Consider the following 20215-nt stretch of genomic DNA (forward strand, 5'->3'; position numbering starts at 1 on the left):
CCAAAAAAGGATAAAGAATAATATAAAATAATAAATAAAGTTAAATGAATGTAGTAGTTGAAGATGGTAAATGAAGTATGACAAAGTGCCCCCAGCATCAGTAGCAGCAGGATGATGCAGCACCAATAAAAATAATAGTAATATTTATTTCAGTTTCTGCCAATTGATGATGAAACCAATTGTTTCCATGTATTAAACATTAACTGACCCCAAAAATTTGTGATCATCATTTAATTAAGTGGTAGTAGCAGCAGCAATAGTAGTAGTAGAACATCCATTGAATGAAGATTAAATTTGATGCACTGTGTTTGTGATTAAATTATTAACTGTTGCTAATGACTTTGGGCTCATTTTAGCTGATGGTAAACTGCTAACTTGTATTTGAAACACGATTGTAACGAGTGACCCTGTGGGACCCTGATCATCATCGTTGTTATTGTTACTAGTCGCGCGAAGCATCACTTGGAGATAATTGTGATGTCATCTCATTGTGACCGTCTGTTGTTATGATGAAACCGGACGGAAGTATAGGAATGTAGGACGGATCTTCACCGTTCATTGATATGTTTATGGCGGCTAAGTCTACTGGACAGTAAGCGACTAGTGAACCTGATGCGTCTGTACAACTCTCTTGTAGTATTAACATGTTTTGGTTCGGAGTGTATGCATGTTTGATAAATTAAAAGTTTCTATTGATAAAGTTATCCAAATTATGCAAGTGACTATATGGGTGGGTCATTTAAGTGCTTAATATTGGAAGTAATTGGTTTATTATTATTATACGCTAACTTTGCATTAAATTATATTTATGTTTAATGTTTAATTGGTCATTTAGTTTAAAGTCTATCAAATAATAGGTAGCTTTGAATCGGTATTTGTGTTGCCGAGTTCCATCGTGCACGTGAGATGTGGACGGTCGATTTAGTGGGGTAGAAAATGGGTAGTGGGTTGCTAGTTAAAGTCTTGTATGTTAGCTATATATATATATATATATATATATATATATATATATATATAGCCTTTACATTGCACGTGTGTGTAAAAATCCGTGTACAAAATGTAATTTTCAGTTCATATTGGTACGTAAATAGCAATATATTAAAGAAATATGAAAAATATAGGAATTATTTAAGAGCCCGTGGTGTTGAAAAATTTTAAAAATTGTGCGTTGCACAATGGGTAAAATAATCGTGCAAAATTATTGATTTTTTCAAATAAGTATTCTTTTGAATTTAAGAGCACGTGATGTTTGATAATTTTAAAAGTTTTTTTTTGAATTTAAGAAGTTATGGTATTTACAAATTTTAAGAGTGATTTTTGGTGGTGTTAATAACTTAATGTATACAATTTTCTTTCTCGTCATTAATATTTTTTTAATAATATATAAATTATATATTACGTAATATTGAGAGAAAATATGAGTAAATTAAAAATTTGTTATGGAACGTAACATTAATAAATTCTAATATATACAATTATTTACCTTTCTAGCTATTTTTAAATATCAAAGATAAATAGTACTTTTCTATACTTTATTTAATTATTATTTATTTGTTTTGATAAGGGTGGAGAAAAAGAAAAAAGCTAAATAATAAACTCACGATACTAAAAGGAGAGTTAGGAATCCCGAAGGCAATCAATGATCAAATTAATTGTAGTAACTATCTTAGATATTTACGGGTGATATTTATTTTATATATTAATATATTAATATTAATTATAATCTACAGACATATATATATGCAAATCTATATCTATATGTATATATTAAATTATAATTAATAATTAATAATTAATAATTAATTTAACTTAATAAAAAAATGGCACCTAAGCAAAAGCCTAATTCTAGGTTTGTTAAATGACTTGTAGAATCACGAGTTTGTTTAAATAAAATAGTTTAATAATATGTCTTATGTCTTAAGTGAGCGAAATAGTTTAATGATATGTTTTAGGTATTAAGTGAGCGAAATAGTTTAATGATATGTTTTAGGTATTAAGTGAATGAAATAGTTTAATGATATGTTTAAGGCATTAAGTAAATGTAAATTCAAAAGTTATTAAGTTTAATGACTCATAGAACCCGGATTTCGACTTAGCAGTTTTGCGTAGTTTTTACAAACATATTGATGTACTTAACTTGGTCAGAAAAAATGAACTACATTTATTCTCCCACCACTATCTTCTAAATTTCTTCATAATTATTTTTTTTCTTGTCATAAAACTCTATATTACAACATTTTATTAAGACATGTATATCGCATACATATCTAATGTAATTAATCGTGTTAAAAGAACCTATATTTGAATATTAATAATATAATAATTATAATTATTATAATAAATAATAACAATAAATTTTGATTAAAAGTTGAGTATTTATATTTTTAATAATAATTATTAATAATAAAAAATACCTTTTGAATTTTTTTTAAATTAAAATACGATTATTATATAAAAATTGTACAATATGATACAAAGTTTGTACATGTGTTTATGAGATGTTTTGTAAAAGATTATACAATTTGTTTTAAAGTTTGCACATATGATCATAGAGGTGTTTTATTATAAAGTTGTACATAATTCTTCAAATATTATACATATAATTATGATGTGTTTTATCATAAAGTTGTACATAATACTTCAAATATTGTACATAAAAGATCAAGGTATCTTAATTTAATATATTAACATCAAAATTAAAACAACAAATCTTATTATAGGTTGAACTCTTGGTATTGCAAAATTTAAGACCGTTGTAAAATACTACTAATTATATAGTACGGAGCAGTAGTTATGTAGCATAAACCTTGTTATTATGCAATTATAATAACGATATATCAATATATTAAATTATAATTGTAGCAACTATCTTAAATATTTACGGATAATATTTGTTGAAACTAATCGGTTAGGGTGTCCCACATAGGAAGTAGAAAAAAAAATATGTATACATATAACGCACTTGAGAACATCTCTTTATCACCAATTGGTTTTAGAGAAAAGAAGGGGTGAGCTTATATGTAAAATTGTTGGACCACTTACAACTCACACTCAAACTCACAAATACTAATTAAACTAAAGAATAATGAAAAGAAGTATTGTTTACGTTTAGATATGCAAACAAAATAGAAACAATAAACCACAAGGTCTACATTTTGTAACTGCCCACTTTTTATTCATATCAAATAAAATATATATATACATATATATACATATATATACATATATATATATATATATATCAAAAACGTTTTTGCTTATGTGTTATTTTCTTATTAAATTGAATTAATCATTAATTATAATTTAATTTAATATATACATATAGATATAGTCAGGTTTAGATATATATGTGTAAATTAATTATAATTAATATATATATATATATATATATATAAATTATAATTAATTCACACACACACACACACACACACACATATATATATATATATATATATATATATATATATATATATATATATATATATATATATATATATATATATATATATATATTAATTATAATTAATTTACACATATATATCTAAACCTGACTATATCTATATGTATATATTAAATTAAATTATAATTAATGATTAATTCAATTTAATAAGAAAATAACACATAAGCAAAAACGTTTTTGATATATATATATATATATATATATATATATATATATATATATATATATATATATATATATATATATATATATATTATTTGATATGAATAAAAAGTGGGCAGTTACAAAATGTAGACCTTGTGGTTTATTGTTTCTATTTTGTTTGCATATCTAAACGTAAACAATACTTCTTTTCATTATTCTTTAGTTTAATTAGTATCTGTGAGTTTGAGTGTGAGTTGTAAGTGGTCCAACAATTTTACATATAAGCTCATCCCCTTCTTTTCTCTAAAACCAATTGGTGATAAAGAGAGGTTCTCAAGTGCCTTATATGTATACATATTTTTCTTTCTACTTTCTATGTGGGACACCCTAACCGATTAGTTTCAACAATCATCCCCTTAATCGGTTTGCTCATGCACTGATAATTATTTAATTTACAACAGATTAACAGTACCAAACAGCTAAATAATCCTTAGAAGATAGCCTAGTGGTTGGGGCCTGATATCATCATAAGAGGTCTCAGGTTCAAACCTCACTAGCTGCATATTTTTGGGTGGCTGATGTGTGCGAGGTGTACTAGGAAATAGTATTATTTTTATAACGAAATACTATTAAATATGATACAATTTTACACAAGATATTTATTTATTTATAGAATGGATATACCTAAACCTTGCTAACACTTATAGGCAGTGTACCTAATCGTACAGTAGTGTAGTTTTTAGTAAGTCCAGTTCGTTCCACAGGGATACACTTAAACAAGCTTAACGCTATATTAGTTTTAATTTATAAAAAAAACAAATATATATATATATATATATATATATATATATATATATATATATATATATAGAAGTAATATTATTATTATAAAAAGGGGATTTTTACCGTTTAATGACCGGTTTGTCGATTTTTAAAACTTTAGTCGCAGTTAAAACCTAATGTAAAATATTAAAAATAAATATAACTTAATCTAAAGCGTAAAGTAAATAACGATAATGAAATTGCGATAAATAAAAGTGCGATAAAATAAAATTGCGATAATTAAAGAGTACGATAATTAAAAGTGCAATTAAATACAATGATAATAAATAAAAGTGCGATAATTAAAAGTGCAATTAAATATGAAATAAAAGAATTATGCTTATTTAAATTTCCATAATCATGATGTTTGACGTGTTGATTTTTAGTTTATTCCCATGGGTTAATTGTTCTTTGTCCTGGATTATTCAATATGTCCATACGGATTTGTCCATAATAGTATATCAGTCATAATCATAAAATGCGGAAGTCTTCGCCAAATTATTATTATTCCCGAAGTCAAATATTCCAACTAATTGGGGATTCGAATTGTAACAAGGTCTTAATACTTTGTTTAATGAATACATCAGGTTATCGACTGCGTGTAAACCAAGGTTTTACTACTTTGTTAACAATTACACCAATTACCCTTGAATGTAATCCACCCCTGTTTCAACAAGTCTACTAACTATTAATCCAGTTCCGTGTCCGGTAAAATGAACAATTATTGGTATTTATAGATATCCCGCCCACCGTACCCAGTCAAGCGTATGTGGTTATATATAAATACGTCAAATTATAAGTCTATATATTAAATTAACGATGTATCGTTTAGTTAATATAAAGCCCATTAATAGCCCATAGTTTAATTTCCACAAGTGTCGTTCTTTTGTCCAAACCCCAATTATGATACAAAGCCCAATTACCCAATATTAATAATTTAGCCCAACATCATGATTACTTCGGTATTAAATAAGCATAATAATAACTTAGCTATGAGACATTAAATTAAAAATAACATTAATCATAACTTACAGTGATTAAAAATAGCGTAGCGTTACACGGACAGAATTTCGACTTACACCCTTACAACATTCGCTAACATACCCTTATTATTAGAATTAAAATTAAAATTAAAATTAAAATTATAATATATATATTATTACGTTCAGAGAAAGGAAAGAAAAAGATGTAAAATTCGTGCAGAATTCGATGACTTTTATAGGCCCACGTTGCACTGTAGAGTTCCGCGAGTGCTGAGGTTTCCTTCACAAAAGTACCGCGAGTGCGGAGGTCTGAAAACAGCTCACATATTAGATCCAAAACGTGGGCTGCGTAAAATTATATTATATAATAATATATATAATTAATTATATATATTATTTTATTCTTATGCATAGTTGACTTGAAATTTTTGGTCCGTCGCGTCGAGCGTTGAGAGTTGACTTTGGTCCCGGTTCCGGATTTTCGAACGTCCTTGCGTACAATTTAATATCTTGTATTTTGCGTTTCGCGTCTTGTACTCTTGTAATTTCGAGACGTTTCTCATCAATAATTAGAACCACTTTGATTGTATTTTGTACTTTTGAGCTTTTTGGTCGTTTGCATCTTTAATTCGTCGAATCTGTCTTTTGTCTTCACCTTTTATTATTTAAACGAATATCACTTGTAAATAGGACAATTGCAACTAAAAGCTTGTCTTTCTTGAGAGATAATGCTATGAAATATATGTTCGTTTTTAGCATTATCAAATATTCCCACACTTGAGCGTTGCTTGTCCTCAAGCAATATAGTCTTGAAATAAAAATACTAGAATCACTTCTTTATTCTTCACACTTTGTACATCAGTGATTTCTATATGGCGGTATAAATAATGGTAGTAACGTTGTGGCTTACAGTCCCACATGACTATGAAAATTTAGATCCTTTAAGGAAATTGGATCTTTATGAAAATATTTGATCTTTTGAAAATTGAATCTAGCTTTTACCCTAGATAGGTTTTCCGGAATAACCTTCACCGGTGTTTGCAAAATATTTTTGTGGGTTTGGTGGGTTTCAGATTTGAAAATTTTAGCTCAAAACTTACGGTTTTGTGTCACCCACTTGCTAACCTTGTATTGGAAAAGCAACACGTCCAGTATACTTGTTCCGTATATTACCTTTCGATAAACTACCGTCCGGTTGTAAAGGAAAGCGTTGAACAAGCAACTGTTAAGGCAATGTCCCCTGACATGCTTTTATTTATGGTCTATAACGTGTCGGATGCAATTACTATCCTTTTTAGGAGCAATAGTAAAGCTCACCCTATAGTCTTTCGGTCTGGCACAAGGTCCTGTCTTCGACCATGCTATGCAACCACCGTTCTTACGGTTGACACCCGATTTGGTTCATGTGACCTTAATGAATTCCAGGTGAATTCCTAGGATTTTACGTTCAATGGTAATGAACGCATTGAAAATGGGTTTTCAGAAAACAAATCGGTTTGTAATTTTGATCAAAATATTTTGTCTTTCAAGCTCGAGTTTAGATATCATTGAATTTCATGAGTTTGTAATTCTCAATCTTTAAGATCAATCTCTAGGATTGAGTAATATCAGTCTTAAAAGATGATTTTTAATCTTTAAGGAGATTATCCTTTCTGGGGATCTGATTCATTAGTCTTATCAAGCTAATTTGCACGGCGTCCTCCCCATTTTACGAGACAGATCCTCTCATGGTTAGGATAAGTCTGACCACTTGGCGACCCTGTATGCTGAGGTCCGTGGATTTCCTGCTGATTTTAGTGATGACTTTTCTAGATTTTTCGTCAACCTACAGCTGGTCTGGACGACAACTTCATGACCTAAATCAAGAAGCGCGTGTCTTTTTCTCTTAGAAGACTTTACTTCCTTTTAATGATGGAATTGATTCATCGTGTAGATCCATCTTTCTTTCAAATATATTATAATTTACCGGGTAAAACAGTTAATTTTGTCTAAAACAAAAGTATCTTCAATTATTTGTACAAAAATATGTGATATATGTTCTAAATAACTTGGTAATTTTTCCCACACTTGGCTTTTATTTTTATTTCTTTGCCTTTTTATTGTCCTCTATTCTATTTTAAATGAATTCTAACATTTTAGGTTGTTTCTCAATTTATGTCCTTTCTGAGGTAACAATAATTTCGGTGTTAACACCTAGTTTTATCGTTCATAAATATGTATAAACATGATTTTGAATTCATTTAATTGAAAATTTTGAAAAATTTTACTAGAATTGGATAGTCAGTATATAAGACTAGGGCTGTTCTTTATTATCAGAGAGCACTAGATTTTAATACAACTACTGCGTTACTAGTATTTTTAATGGTTATACCAAGCGTATAAGTTAAAAAATTTTAAAATCTGAAAGAATTTAACCCCTTCCCACACTTAAGATCTTGCAATGCCCTCATTTGCAAGAAATCAGTACAATTTAAATTATTGAGGGTGATTAGCGTAAAAAAATGATTAAATTTTACCAAAGTTTACCATCATATTGGTGTTTGTTTGTTTTTTTTTTTAATAAAAACCTTTACTTAATAAAACATAAATTAATAAATTTTAAAAATTTGTTTCTTTTAAGAATGAGGGCGTTTCGGATCGTTGTCCTAGTCCGTCCCTCGACAAAATTTTAAAATTTGTCATTTTTAAGCGCGGTTTTAAAAGCAAAGATTTTTTTTTTGGGTTTTTAAAATATTTTTGGCATACTTTAATTCAATAAGATTAAAAATAATGATAATTAAAGTTCTCGTCCCTCCCTTGGGTAGAGCAATTTCGGTTCAATGACCTAGTTTTCAACTCACGACGAATTTTAAAAATCATATTTTTAACTTAACGAAATAAAGTAAATTTTTGTTTTTAAATTCACACCAAACTTAAATTTAAAATGCATAAAATTAAAAATTCATATTATTAATATTTTTATACATACAAACTTTATATTAAAAATATAAAATTTTCAAATATTTACAAACTTAAATATATTGATTTTAAAAAGTTTACAATATTATTTTAATATTAATTTTAAAAAAACAAAGTAAAAATAAAATTAAAAATCTTTTTGGTCTTTTATCCCACTTTAATCAATCAAATATTATCAAAAATATACGCCCCTCTTTTCGGTAAAGTAATTTTGGCTATATTACCTAGTTTTACTCCTGACGAATTTTTGAAATATTTTGGTTTGATTGATTAAAGATATTTATACCTTAAGAATAAACGGTAAATTTCGCAGTGATGTAATAAATTTTTGTATGATATCAATAATTTCGGTTGCAAAACCTAATTTTATTGAGTATCAATTTAATACTTTATAGCGAACAATTTAGCGTTTATTATCAAAAGGTTAAAAGCAATAAAATAAAAATAAAAACTGTACATACTTACCTGTGAGATAGAATTCTCAAGTGACCTGCTTTAGCCCACTCATAAGATAGTCGGACTAATTGGTTTTCCATAGCTACATAGGCATAACCTCGAGCATTCAACGATTTTTCTTCGAAACATATGAACGGTCTATCTCTGCATAAAGTAACAAATTTGGTATTGGAATATGTCTGATTCGTCGAGCATTTTCCTTCGTGTGACCATTTTCCGCATTTGTGACATCTTTCAAAGTTCCGTGCTCTTCTTTTCGCTGTGGATTTTGATTTTCCTTTACCAAAATGTAACTTATTATTTTCGTTCCTGAATTCTTTTCTTACTCCGTCCAATTTACCTCTGATTAATGATACCAATTCACTTGGAAGGGTGTCATTATTACGTTTAGTGATTAAAGCGTGTAGCATTAGACCATGGTTTAGTTCACAGGAAGTCTTCATCTCGTAAAACCTAAAAAAAAATAAAAATTCAGAATGGGGGGAGAAGACTAGTTCTTTAGGGTCTGCTAGGGAAAGACCATTCGGATTCCATTCTCGAGAACTACACGAAAACAGAAAATCTAACTCTAACAGAAATATGTATTACCCTAAAAAGATTCGAACCTCCCCACACTTAGTTGAAATTGTGATTAACATTATTTTCAATTGAATCATCAACAACTTGTATATATTTGACTTTTACTTCAATCCATTTGTTGATTTTCTCCGTAACTTTCACAAATTCAACTAACATCGCCTTTTCTTTTGGCGATAAATTGGATATTAATCGGTTACATAACTTAAAGTTTCCCTTAATCTTAGCATCGTGAATCCGTTTATAAAGTTTTTTCGTTGAACTGTTAAAAACGGGTTCATCTAATTTCTTATCATCAACGGGGTTCTTTGTGATCGGATCATCATTAAGTGTTTCTTCATCTTCCCCACACTTATGCGTTTTTATTGGTCTAACAGTTTTGGTTGGTGGAGATCTAAACTTTCGGTTCGCAAAGGTGATCGATTTATCATCATCCCTAAGTGTCATTCTACCTTCTCTTACATCAATGAATGCCTCGATGGTTGCTAAAAATGGGCGACCTAAAATTTGAGGAATATCAAGGTTTTCCTCCATATTAATCACTATGAAGTTTGCAACAAAGGTCAAACTTTCCACGTTAACAAGTAAATTATTTGCTATTCCAACCGGGTGTTTAATGGTTAGGTCAAATGATTGAACACCTATTTTGGTTGGTTTTAATTTACCCAAACCTAATCTTTTGTATAAGGAAAGAGGCATAATATTTGCACTTACTCCTAAATCTGCGAGTCCATTATATACAGCACCATCATTAAGCAAGCAAGAAATGATAAATTCACCCAGGTCTCCTGCTTTAGTAAGTCGAGTTGGTTTGTAAACCTTTTTCGGGTGTTCTTTTCTTGGTTCTTTCACTTCTATTTGAACTTCTTGTTCACATTTTTCTTCATTTCTTGGAATGGGAGGTTTGTATAAGAATTCTTGTTCATCACTCCAATCTGAATCCTCCCTATTTTCCAATTTTGATTTTTCATATGTTGTTGATAACATATTTATGTTTTCATTTTTAGGGTTTTCTTGGGTGGTGAAATTATGATTGACTTCATTGTCAACTTCCATCGGACCATGTATGTAATGTTTAACTCTGTGACCATTAACTTTAAATTCAATTCCATTTGAATTTATTAACTCTACTGTTCCATATGGGAAAACTCTTTTGACTATGAATGGTCCAGACCATCTTGATTTCAATTTTCTAGGAAATAGCTTGAATCGTGAATTGAAAAGAAGAACTCTATCTCCTTCTTTAAATTCTTTTGAACTTTTGATTCTTTTATCATGCCATTTCTTCGTTCTTTCTTTATAGATTAATGAATTTTCGTATGCTTCATGTCTCAATTTTTCTATTTCGTTTAGTTGACTTAACCGTAGACGTCCGGCTTCATGTAAATCAAGATTACATGTCTTCAAAGCCCAAAATGCTTTGTGTTCAATTTTTACTGGAAGATGACATGCTTTTCCGTAAACGAGTTTAAAAGGTGTGGTACCAATTGGAGTTTTGTAGGCTGTTCTAAAAGCCCAGAGTGCATCCTCTAATTTCATGGACCATTCCTTCGGATTTAATCCTAAGGTTTTCTCTAGAATACGTTTTAATGCTCGGTTAGTATTTTCAACTTGTCCACTTGTTTGTGGATGATAAGCAGTGGAGATTTTATGAGTTACTCCATATCTTTTGAGAACTTTCTCAAGTTGATTATTACAAAAATGAGTACCCCGATCACTTATTAAAGCTTTCGGTGTTCCGAACCTTGCAAAAAGACGTTTTAAAAAGGTGACTACAACTCGTGCATCGTTAGTTGGAAGAGCTTGTGCTTCCGCCCATTTAGATACATAATCAATGGCAACGAGAATATAGAGATTATTATGAGATTTTGGAAATGGACCCATAAAGTCAATACTCCAAATGTCAAATACTTCACATACTTGAATGACATTTTGTGGCATTTCATCACGTTGACTTATCTTTCCGGCCCTTTGACAAGCATCACAGGATTTGCGAAGAAGGTGTGCATCTTTGAAAATTGTAGGCCAATAGAATCCAGCATCATAAACTTTTCTTGCTGTAAGTTAAGGCCCATAATGCCCTCCTGTTGGTCCTGTGTGACAATGGTTTAAGATTTGACTAGCTTCATCTCCGAATACACATCGGCGTATTATTCCATCGGGACAACTTTTAAACAAATGTGGATCTTCCCAAAAATAGTGTTTTATATCACTAAAGAATTTCTTTCGTTTTTAGTACGATAATCCTTTTTCAAGGAATCCACATACTAAATAGTTTGCATAGTCTGCAAACCATGGAATTTCATTATAATCTATCTTCAATAGATATTCATCAGGAAAGTTGTCTTGTATGGCCGATTCATTAAGAACTTCTAATTTGGGATTTTCTAGACGAGAAAGATGATCAGCGGCGAGATTTTCTGCTCCCTTTTTATCTCGGATTTTAAAATCAAACTCTTGTAAGAGTAAGATCCAACGGATTAATCTTGGTTTGGCATCTTGTTTTGAAAATAGGTATCTAAGAGCAGAATGGTCAGTATAGACCACCGTTTTAGCTAGAACAAGATATGAACGAAATTTGTCAAAAGCAAAGACAATAGCAAGGAGTTCTTTTTCAGTAGTTGTGTAATTCGTTTGTGCTCCTTGTAACGTCTTACTAGCATAATATATAGGTTGAAATCGTTTTTCAATCCTTTGTCCTAAAACGGCTCCCATTGCAAAATCACTTGCATCGCACATAAGTTCAAACGGTAGATTCCAATTTGGAGTTATCATGATCGGCGCATTAGTGAGTTTTTCTTTAAGTATATTAAAAGATTTGATGCATTCATCTGAAAAGATGAATGTAGCATCCTTTTCTAGGAGTTTATTCATAGGAGTGGCAATTTTAGAAAAATCTTTTATGAAACGTCGGTAAAAACCGACATGCCCTAGAAAACTCCTAACTCCTCTAACATTGGTGGGATGTGGAAGTTTAGCAATTACATCTACTTTAGCTCTATCCACTTCAATTCCTTCCTTTGAGATTTTATGTCCAAGAACGATGCCTTCTTTGACCATGAAATGGCATTTCTCCCAATTAAGAACTAGATTTGATTGTTCGCATCTAATAAGCATTCGTTCAAGATTAACTAGACATGTTTCAAAAGTATCACCGAAGACTGAAAAGTCATCCATGAAAACTTTCATGCATTCTTCTATCATGTCGTGAAAGATCGCCATCATGCACCTTTGAAAGGTTGCAGGGGCGTTGCAAAGTCCAAATGGCACGCGTTTGTAAGCAAAAGTACCATAAGGGCATGTGAACGTGGTTTTCTCTTGGTCCTCGGGTACTATTGGAATTTGAAAATATCCAGAAAAACCATCAAGAAAACAATAGTAACTATTTCCGGCTAATCTTTCCAACATTTGATCAATGAAAGGTAAGGGAAAGTGATCTTTTCTGGTGGCGTCATTTAATTTTCTATAATCAATACAAACACGCCATCCTGTTAGAGTCTTAGTAGGAATAAGCTCATTTTTCTCATTTGTGATGACAGTCATGCCACCCTTCTTAGGTACGCATTGAACTGGGCTTACCCATGGACTATCAGAGATTGGATATATTAAACCTGCATCCAGCAGTTTAATAATTTCTTTCTTAACAACATCTTGCATATTAGGATTTAGTCTTCGTTGGCGTTGCACATACGTTTTATGACCTTCTTCCATAAGGATTTTATGTGTGCAATACGAAGGACTTATTCCTTTAATGTCATGAATCTTCCATGCAATGGCTGGTTTATGAGCTTTTAGCACAGAAATGAGTTTAGATTTTTCATTTTCAGTAAGAGAAGACGATATTATTACAGGTAATTCAGATTCACCATGTAAATAAGCATATTGCAAATGGTTTGGAAGTGGCTTTAACTCTAATGTCGGTGGTTCTTCTATCGATGATTTATATCGATATCTGTCTTCTTCTTTTAGCATTTGAATTTCTTCTGTTGTTGGTTCATATCCATTAGCCATAAGTGTAGCTAACATTTCAGTTTCATCAATTGGTTCAGTTCCTTCTCCTAAAGAACATTCTCATGTTCCTTGTAATTCTGGAAATTCTTCTAACAATTCTGCATGTGATTCTATAGTTTGAATATAATAACATGTATCATCTGCAGATTACGGTTGTTGCATTGCTCTATCAACTGAAAAGGTAACACTCTCGTCCTCTATACTTAGGGTCAGTTTCTTACCGAACACGTCTATCATTACTTTAGCCGTGTTTAAGAATGGTCTTCCTAATATGAGAGGAACTTGAGAATCTTCTTCCATGTCCAGAACAACAAAATCTACTGGAAATACTAAAGTTCCAACTTTAACTAACATGTTCTCCATTATCCCTCTAGGATATTTTACTGATCGATCGGCTAGTTGTATGCTTATTCGTGTTGGTTTCAATTCTCCAAGGTCTAGTTTAACGTATAGTGAATACGATATTAAATTTATACTAGCACCTAAGTCTGCCAATGCTTCTATTGAACTAAGACTACCCAGAAAACATGGAATTGTGAAACTTCCTGGATCTGATAATTTTTCTGGTATCTTATTCAACAGCACTGCAGAAAAATTAGCATTCATAGTAACAGCCGAGAGTTCTTCCATTTTCTTTCTATTTGTGATTAGATCTTTCAGAAATTTATCATATCTAGGCATTCCTGAAATCACATAAATGAAAGGAAGATTTACATTTATCTGTTTAAACATATCCAAGAATTTGGATTGCTCGGCTTCAAGTCTCTCTTTTCTCTTTTTACTCGGGTAAGGAAGTGGTGGTTGGTATGGTTTAACATAAGGTTTAGCTTTAACTGTGTTGTCTTCATTAACTTTTTCAACTACCGGTTCTTTTTTCTTATCTTGTTCAGATTGTAGTTCTTGTGGAGTAGGAATAGCTTCATCAGAAATTACAGGTATTTCAGGTGGTTTAAGTGTAATACCACTTCTTGTGGTAATGGCTTTAGCTGTTTCATTCCGGGGGTTAGCATTTGTATCACTAGGTAGACTTCCCGGTTTTCTTTCACCTATCAACCTTGCTAGGTTGCTTACTTCTTGTTCCAGATTTTGAATAGAAGCTTGTTGATTTCTAAATGCTTGAGCATTTTGTTCATTCGTTTGTTTCTGAGATGTAAAAAACTGAGTTTGAGAATCAACTAGCTTCGACATCATGTCTTCTAAATTTGGCTTTTTATCATCGGTTTGTGGTGGTTTATTTTGAAAATTAGGTCTTTGCTGATTGTAAGTATTATTGGATACTTGTTGATTACTTGGACCTTGTTGGTTGTTGTATGGAATATTTCGGTTATAATTCTAGTTTTGATTGTATATTGGTCTTGGCGGTTGATAATTATTCTGATAATTATTTCCAGGCCTTTAGTTTATGTATGAAACATTCTCTCTTTGTTCCATTGTTAGTTCAATACTGAGACAATCTTTTGTCAAATGTGGTCCTCCACACTGCTCACAACTAATTCGTATTGAGTGGATATCTTTAGTCATCTTTTCCATTCGTCTCTCGACAGCATCTATCTTTGCAGAAATGGAATCAAAGTCATGGCTAGAATCGGCTCTAGCTGCTTTAGATGATCTAATGATATCTTTCTCTTGATGCCACTCATGTGAGTGGGAAGCAGTGTTATCAATAATCTTATAAGCGTCAGTTTCGGTTTTCTTCATAATGGAACCACCAGCTGCTATGTCGATGTTTTTTCTTGTTGTGATGTCGCATCCCTGGTAGAATATTTGTACTATTTGACAGGTGTCTAAACAATGTTGCGGACATCCTCTTAATAACTTTCCAAATCTTGTCCACGCCTCATATAGAGTTTCGTTTGGCTTCTGTGTGAACGTAACAATTTCTCCTTGAATTCTTACGGCTTTAGATGCCGGAAAGAATTGTTTAAGAAATTTTTCGACTAAAACGTCCCATGTATCAATCGCCCCTTCAGGTAATGATTCCAACCAATCTTTGGCTTCTCCTTTTAAAGTCCAGGGAAATAACATGAGATATATCTGTTCATCCTCCACTTCTCTGATTTTAAATAGAGTGCAGATCCTATTAAAGGTACGAAGATGTTCATTTGGATCTTCCTTCGGCGCACCAATAAATTGGCATTGATTTGTTACCATGTGTAGGATTTGTCCCTTGATTTCATAATCTGGCGCATTAATGTCAGGTTGAGTAATTGCATGACCTTGGCCAGTGCGTTTAGCTCTCATTCGGTCTTTCATACTTAGAGGTTCCAGATTCTCCATGATTGAATTTGTTGAATCTGAATCACTAGAGGATTCTGATTTAATGATTCGTTCCTCAACAATCTCTGTTTGAATGATTGGTGGTTCTGAAGGAAATATTAATGGTTCAGGATCTCGGAATCGTCCCTGAATATTCTCCGGATTCTCAATTGTGAGGCCGGGTTCAAAAAATGGATTATCGGAAATTTGAATTGGAGTACTTGGTCGACTAGATGACGATTCTAAAGAAAAATCAACGGTGAAAATATTTGCTAGATGTCTTGATCGAGTTACAGGTAGTGAACGTACAAAAGGTGGTGAACGTTTTGCTCGGTGCATTCACTGAATATCCTATTAGTTTTTAAAAAAGAAGAAAAATTATATAAGTTATCAAATTAATAGACTTTTCTGATTTTGCCCACGTTTCGAATAGCCAAAAGATGCAGCAGAGGGGCAGGATTCGTTTGGTCTCAATATAATTGAGTACTGTTTGGCTCCAATAACCCGGTCCACGTACAAATCCAACTATCACTACGAACCAGAAAATTTTGATGTCTATCAATTTAACCACTTTAAAATAATTTTTCGTTTTGAAATTTAAAGAAATTTTAGATAAGAAATAGAAAAAATCTAAGTCCTAAAAACTAGATCGGCGAGAAATAAGAAAGAAAAAGGGCGCGTCGAAAAACGTCGAAAAATAAAAAGTGTCGAAAAATAAAAATAAGAAAGTAGCGCGTCGAAACTTAAAAAGGAACTAAAAACTAAGAATTAAAAGTTGCGTCTAAAAATATTAAAGCTTAAAAGAAAAACTAAATCCAAAATGGCAATAACTTAAAAAGGTACTAAAACTTAAAAAGGCGTCGCAAAATTCTAAAGCACCTAAATCTTAGTCTAAAGAAAAAGCACTTAAGGGATTTTACGGCAATGCCTAAAAATCTAGAAATAAAAATAACTATGGCAAAAACTATGACTTAAAACTAAATACGAGCGAAAATTACAAATATTACAAATAAACAATTAAAAAGATACGAAATTTTAAAAATAAAACTTATAGTTGTAAAAAGTACAATTTTTATAAAAATATTATTTTTATATTAATATTTTATAAAAGTTATAGTTTATATATTTAATAAAACTAATTATAACTTAATAATACAAATAAATTAAAAACTTAAACTAAATATTAATTTAATTAAAACCCTAATTAATATTAATAATAATAAAATTAACCCTAATTTCGAAATTAATGTTGGCTGTGTTGACCTGTCAGAAACCTCCGCGAGTGCGGATCCTAGCTGGAAAAAAGTACCGCGAGTGCGGATATTCCAGATTCAGATGAGATTTAGGTCGATTTTTATGCAGACTCAGTTTTTTTATATATATATTTTTTTACTTTTTATGTTTTGTTTTTTAATTTTCTGTTTTTATTTTATAGAAAATGTTTTATAATATAACTAAAACTTATAAAATAACTTATTAGTATTTTATAACTAAAAATACCTTCTTTTTTTTTCTTTTTTTTTGACTTAAAGATATATTTTTTTTTTTATGTTTTTATATTTTTGATATTTAAAACTTATGTAAATATATTTTTACAAAAATAACGTAAAAACTAATTTTTTTTATATAGCGTCTCGCTCCGGCGTTAAGTGTTGTCCCCGGCAGCGGCGCCAAAAATACTTGATGTGTGCGAGGTGTACTAGGAAATAGTATTATTTTTATAACGAAATACTATTAAATATGATACAATTTTACACAAGATATTTATTTATTTATAGAATGGATATACCTAAACCTTGCTACAACACTTATAGGCAGTGTACCTAATCGTACAGTAGTGTAGTTTTTAGTAAGTCCGGTTCGTTCCACATGGATACACTTAAACAAGCTTAACGCTATATTAGTTTTAATTTATAAAAAAAACAAATATATATATAAAAAGGGGGTTTTTACCGTTTAATGACCGGTTTGTCGATTTTTAAAACTTTAGTTGCAGTTAAAACCTAATGTAAAATATTAAAAATAAATATAACTTAATTTAAAGCGTAAAGTAAATAACGATAATGAAATTGCTATAAATAAAAGTGCGATAAAATAAAATTGCGATAATTAAAGAGTACGATAATTAAAAGTGCAATTAAATACAATGACAATAAATAAAAGTGCGATAATTAAAAGTGCAATTAAATATTATATAAAAGAATTATGCTTATTTAAACTTCCATAATCATGATGTTTGACGTGTTGATTTTTAGTTTATTCCCATGGGTTAATTGTTCTTTGTCCTGGATTATTCAATATGTCCATACGGATTTGTCCATAATAGTCCATCAGTCATAATCATAAAATGTGGAAGTCTTCGCCAAATTATTCTTATTCCCGAAGTCAAATATTCCAACTAATTGTGGATTCGAATTATAACAAGGTCTTAATACTTTGTTTAATGAATACAACAGGTTATCGACTGTGTGTAAACCAAGGTTTTACTACTTTGTTAACAATTACACCAATTACCCTTGAATGTAATCCACCCCTGTTTCAACAAGTCTACTAACTATTAATCCAGTTCCGTGTCCGGTAAAATGAACAATTATTGGTATTTATAGATATCCCGCCCACCGTACCCAGTCAAGCGTATGTGGTTATATATAAATACGTCAAATTATAAGTCTATATATTAAATTAACGAGGTATCGTTTAGTTAATATAAAGCCCATTAATAGCCCATAGTCTAATTTCCACAAGTGTCGTTCTTTTGTCCAAACCCCAATTATGGTACAAAGCCCAATTACCCAATCTTAATAATTTAGCCCAACATCATGATTACTTCGGTATTAAATAAGCATAATAATAACTTAGCTATGAGACATTAAATTAAAAATAACATTAATCATAACTTACAGTGATTAAAAATAGCGTAGCGTTACACGGACAGAATTTTGACTTACACCCTTACAACATTCGCTAACATACCCTTATTATTAGAATTAAAATTAAAATTAAAATTAAAATTATAATATATATATTATTACGTTCAGAGAAAGGAAAGAAAAAGATGTAAAATTCGTGCAGAATTCGATGGCTTTTATAGGCCCACGTTGCACTGTAGAGTTCCGCGAGTGCTGAGGTTTCCTTCACAAAAGTACCGCGAGTGCGGAGGTCTGAAAACAGCTCACATATTAGATCCAAAACGTGGGCTGCGTAAAATTATATTATATAATAATATATATAATTAATTATATATATTATTTTATTCTTATGCATAGTTGACTTGAAATTTTTGGTCCGTCGCGTCGAGCGTTGAGAGTTGACTTTGGTCCCGGTTCTGGATTTTCGAACGTCCTTGTGTACAATTTAATATCTTGTATTTTGCGTTTTGCGTCTTGTACTCTTGTAATTTCGAGACGTTTCTCATCAATAATTGGAATCACTTTGATTGTATTTTGTACTTTTGAGCTTTTTGGTCGTTTGCATCTTTAATTCGTCGAATCTGTCTTTTGTCTTCACCTTTTATTATTTAAACGAATATCACTTGTAAATAGGACAATTGCAACTAAAAGCTTGTCTTTCTTGAGAGATAATGCTATAAAATATATGTTCGTTTTTAGCATTATTAGTGGCCAGTGAAAAAGAGTCAGAAATGGTCACGGGATAAATTAGTTAGGCCGCACACATCAGAGTAAAAATACTCCACTTCCCCAGGTAAACTAAACTGGGAAAATCTTATAGGTTTAAATAGCTAAATAACGTCTGAATAATTGATTACCTGAAGGACGGATATACAGTTTGCTGGATGAGATCCATATGAGATATGTGTAACTTCCTGTATAGGATTTTGGTTTGATAAAATGTCCAACTGCACAAATGCGCGACAAAAAAATATATATACTTCCGAAGGATTATTATGTATGATTAGTATATAGTACCCGAGGTCTAGTCCTTCCATCCCTGAAGAAATCAAAGACAATTTGTGGAGGAATCGGTAGCCAAATTGTTGTGGACGCTCTAAGAACCATGCCATTGGGTTGGGCTGGATCGGTAGCCTCGTTATGGACGCGCAACCGAAGTCCACTGATGATGACCATTTTATACTTGAAAAAAAGTTGATCACCATTCATTGTGCTAGCTTCATCATGCTCCTCTTGCCTTTAGCTGACGAATTTACTAACGATAAATTTCCAACGAATTTACTAATTAGTCACACTGTATTGCATTTATAATTGAAGACAAATTTGTTAATACTTCTTTATTTGAAATTTAAGTATAATAATACCTCCCCCTAGATCATGAGATGAAGCATTGGTTATCTTAAAAGAAGTGGTCCTTTCGCATGCTCTTTGAAGAACAGCAATCCATTATTTGTCCCCAAAAGCCAAACCGCTATGGATAAAATCTTGATAGAGCTTATCGATTGGGTCCATTTCTTCTACTTCCACATGCTCTACCCAGGTGACCTATTTAGAAGAATATAGTTGTTCAATAAGTATTATGGACATAAATTAAGGTGTATATTAAGAAATGGAGGTGAGTAATTCAACCCTGAATGGTT

The 20215-nt window shown here is 31.0% G+C and overlaps 1 pseudogene; it reads right to left on the bottom strand.

Annotated features, from left to right (window-relative positions):
• Window positions 1–234: 234 nt before the first annotated feature.
• LOC139870899 (homeobox-leucine zipper protein HDG11-like) overlaps window positions 235–20215 on the bottom strand; it is a 93580-nt pseudogene continuing 73599 nt past the window's right edge.

This window comes from Rutidosis leptorrhynchoides, chromosome 10 (genome assembly GCF_046630445.1).
Source record: "Rutidosis leptorrhynchoides isolate AG116_Rl617_1_P2 chromosome 10, CSIRO_AGI_Rlap_v1, whole genome shotgun sequence".
Lineage (NCBI taxonomy): Eukaryota > Viridiplantae > Streptophyta > Magnoliopsida > Asterales > Asteraceae > Rutidosis > Rutidosis leptorrhynchoides.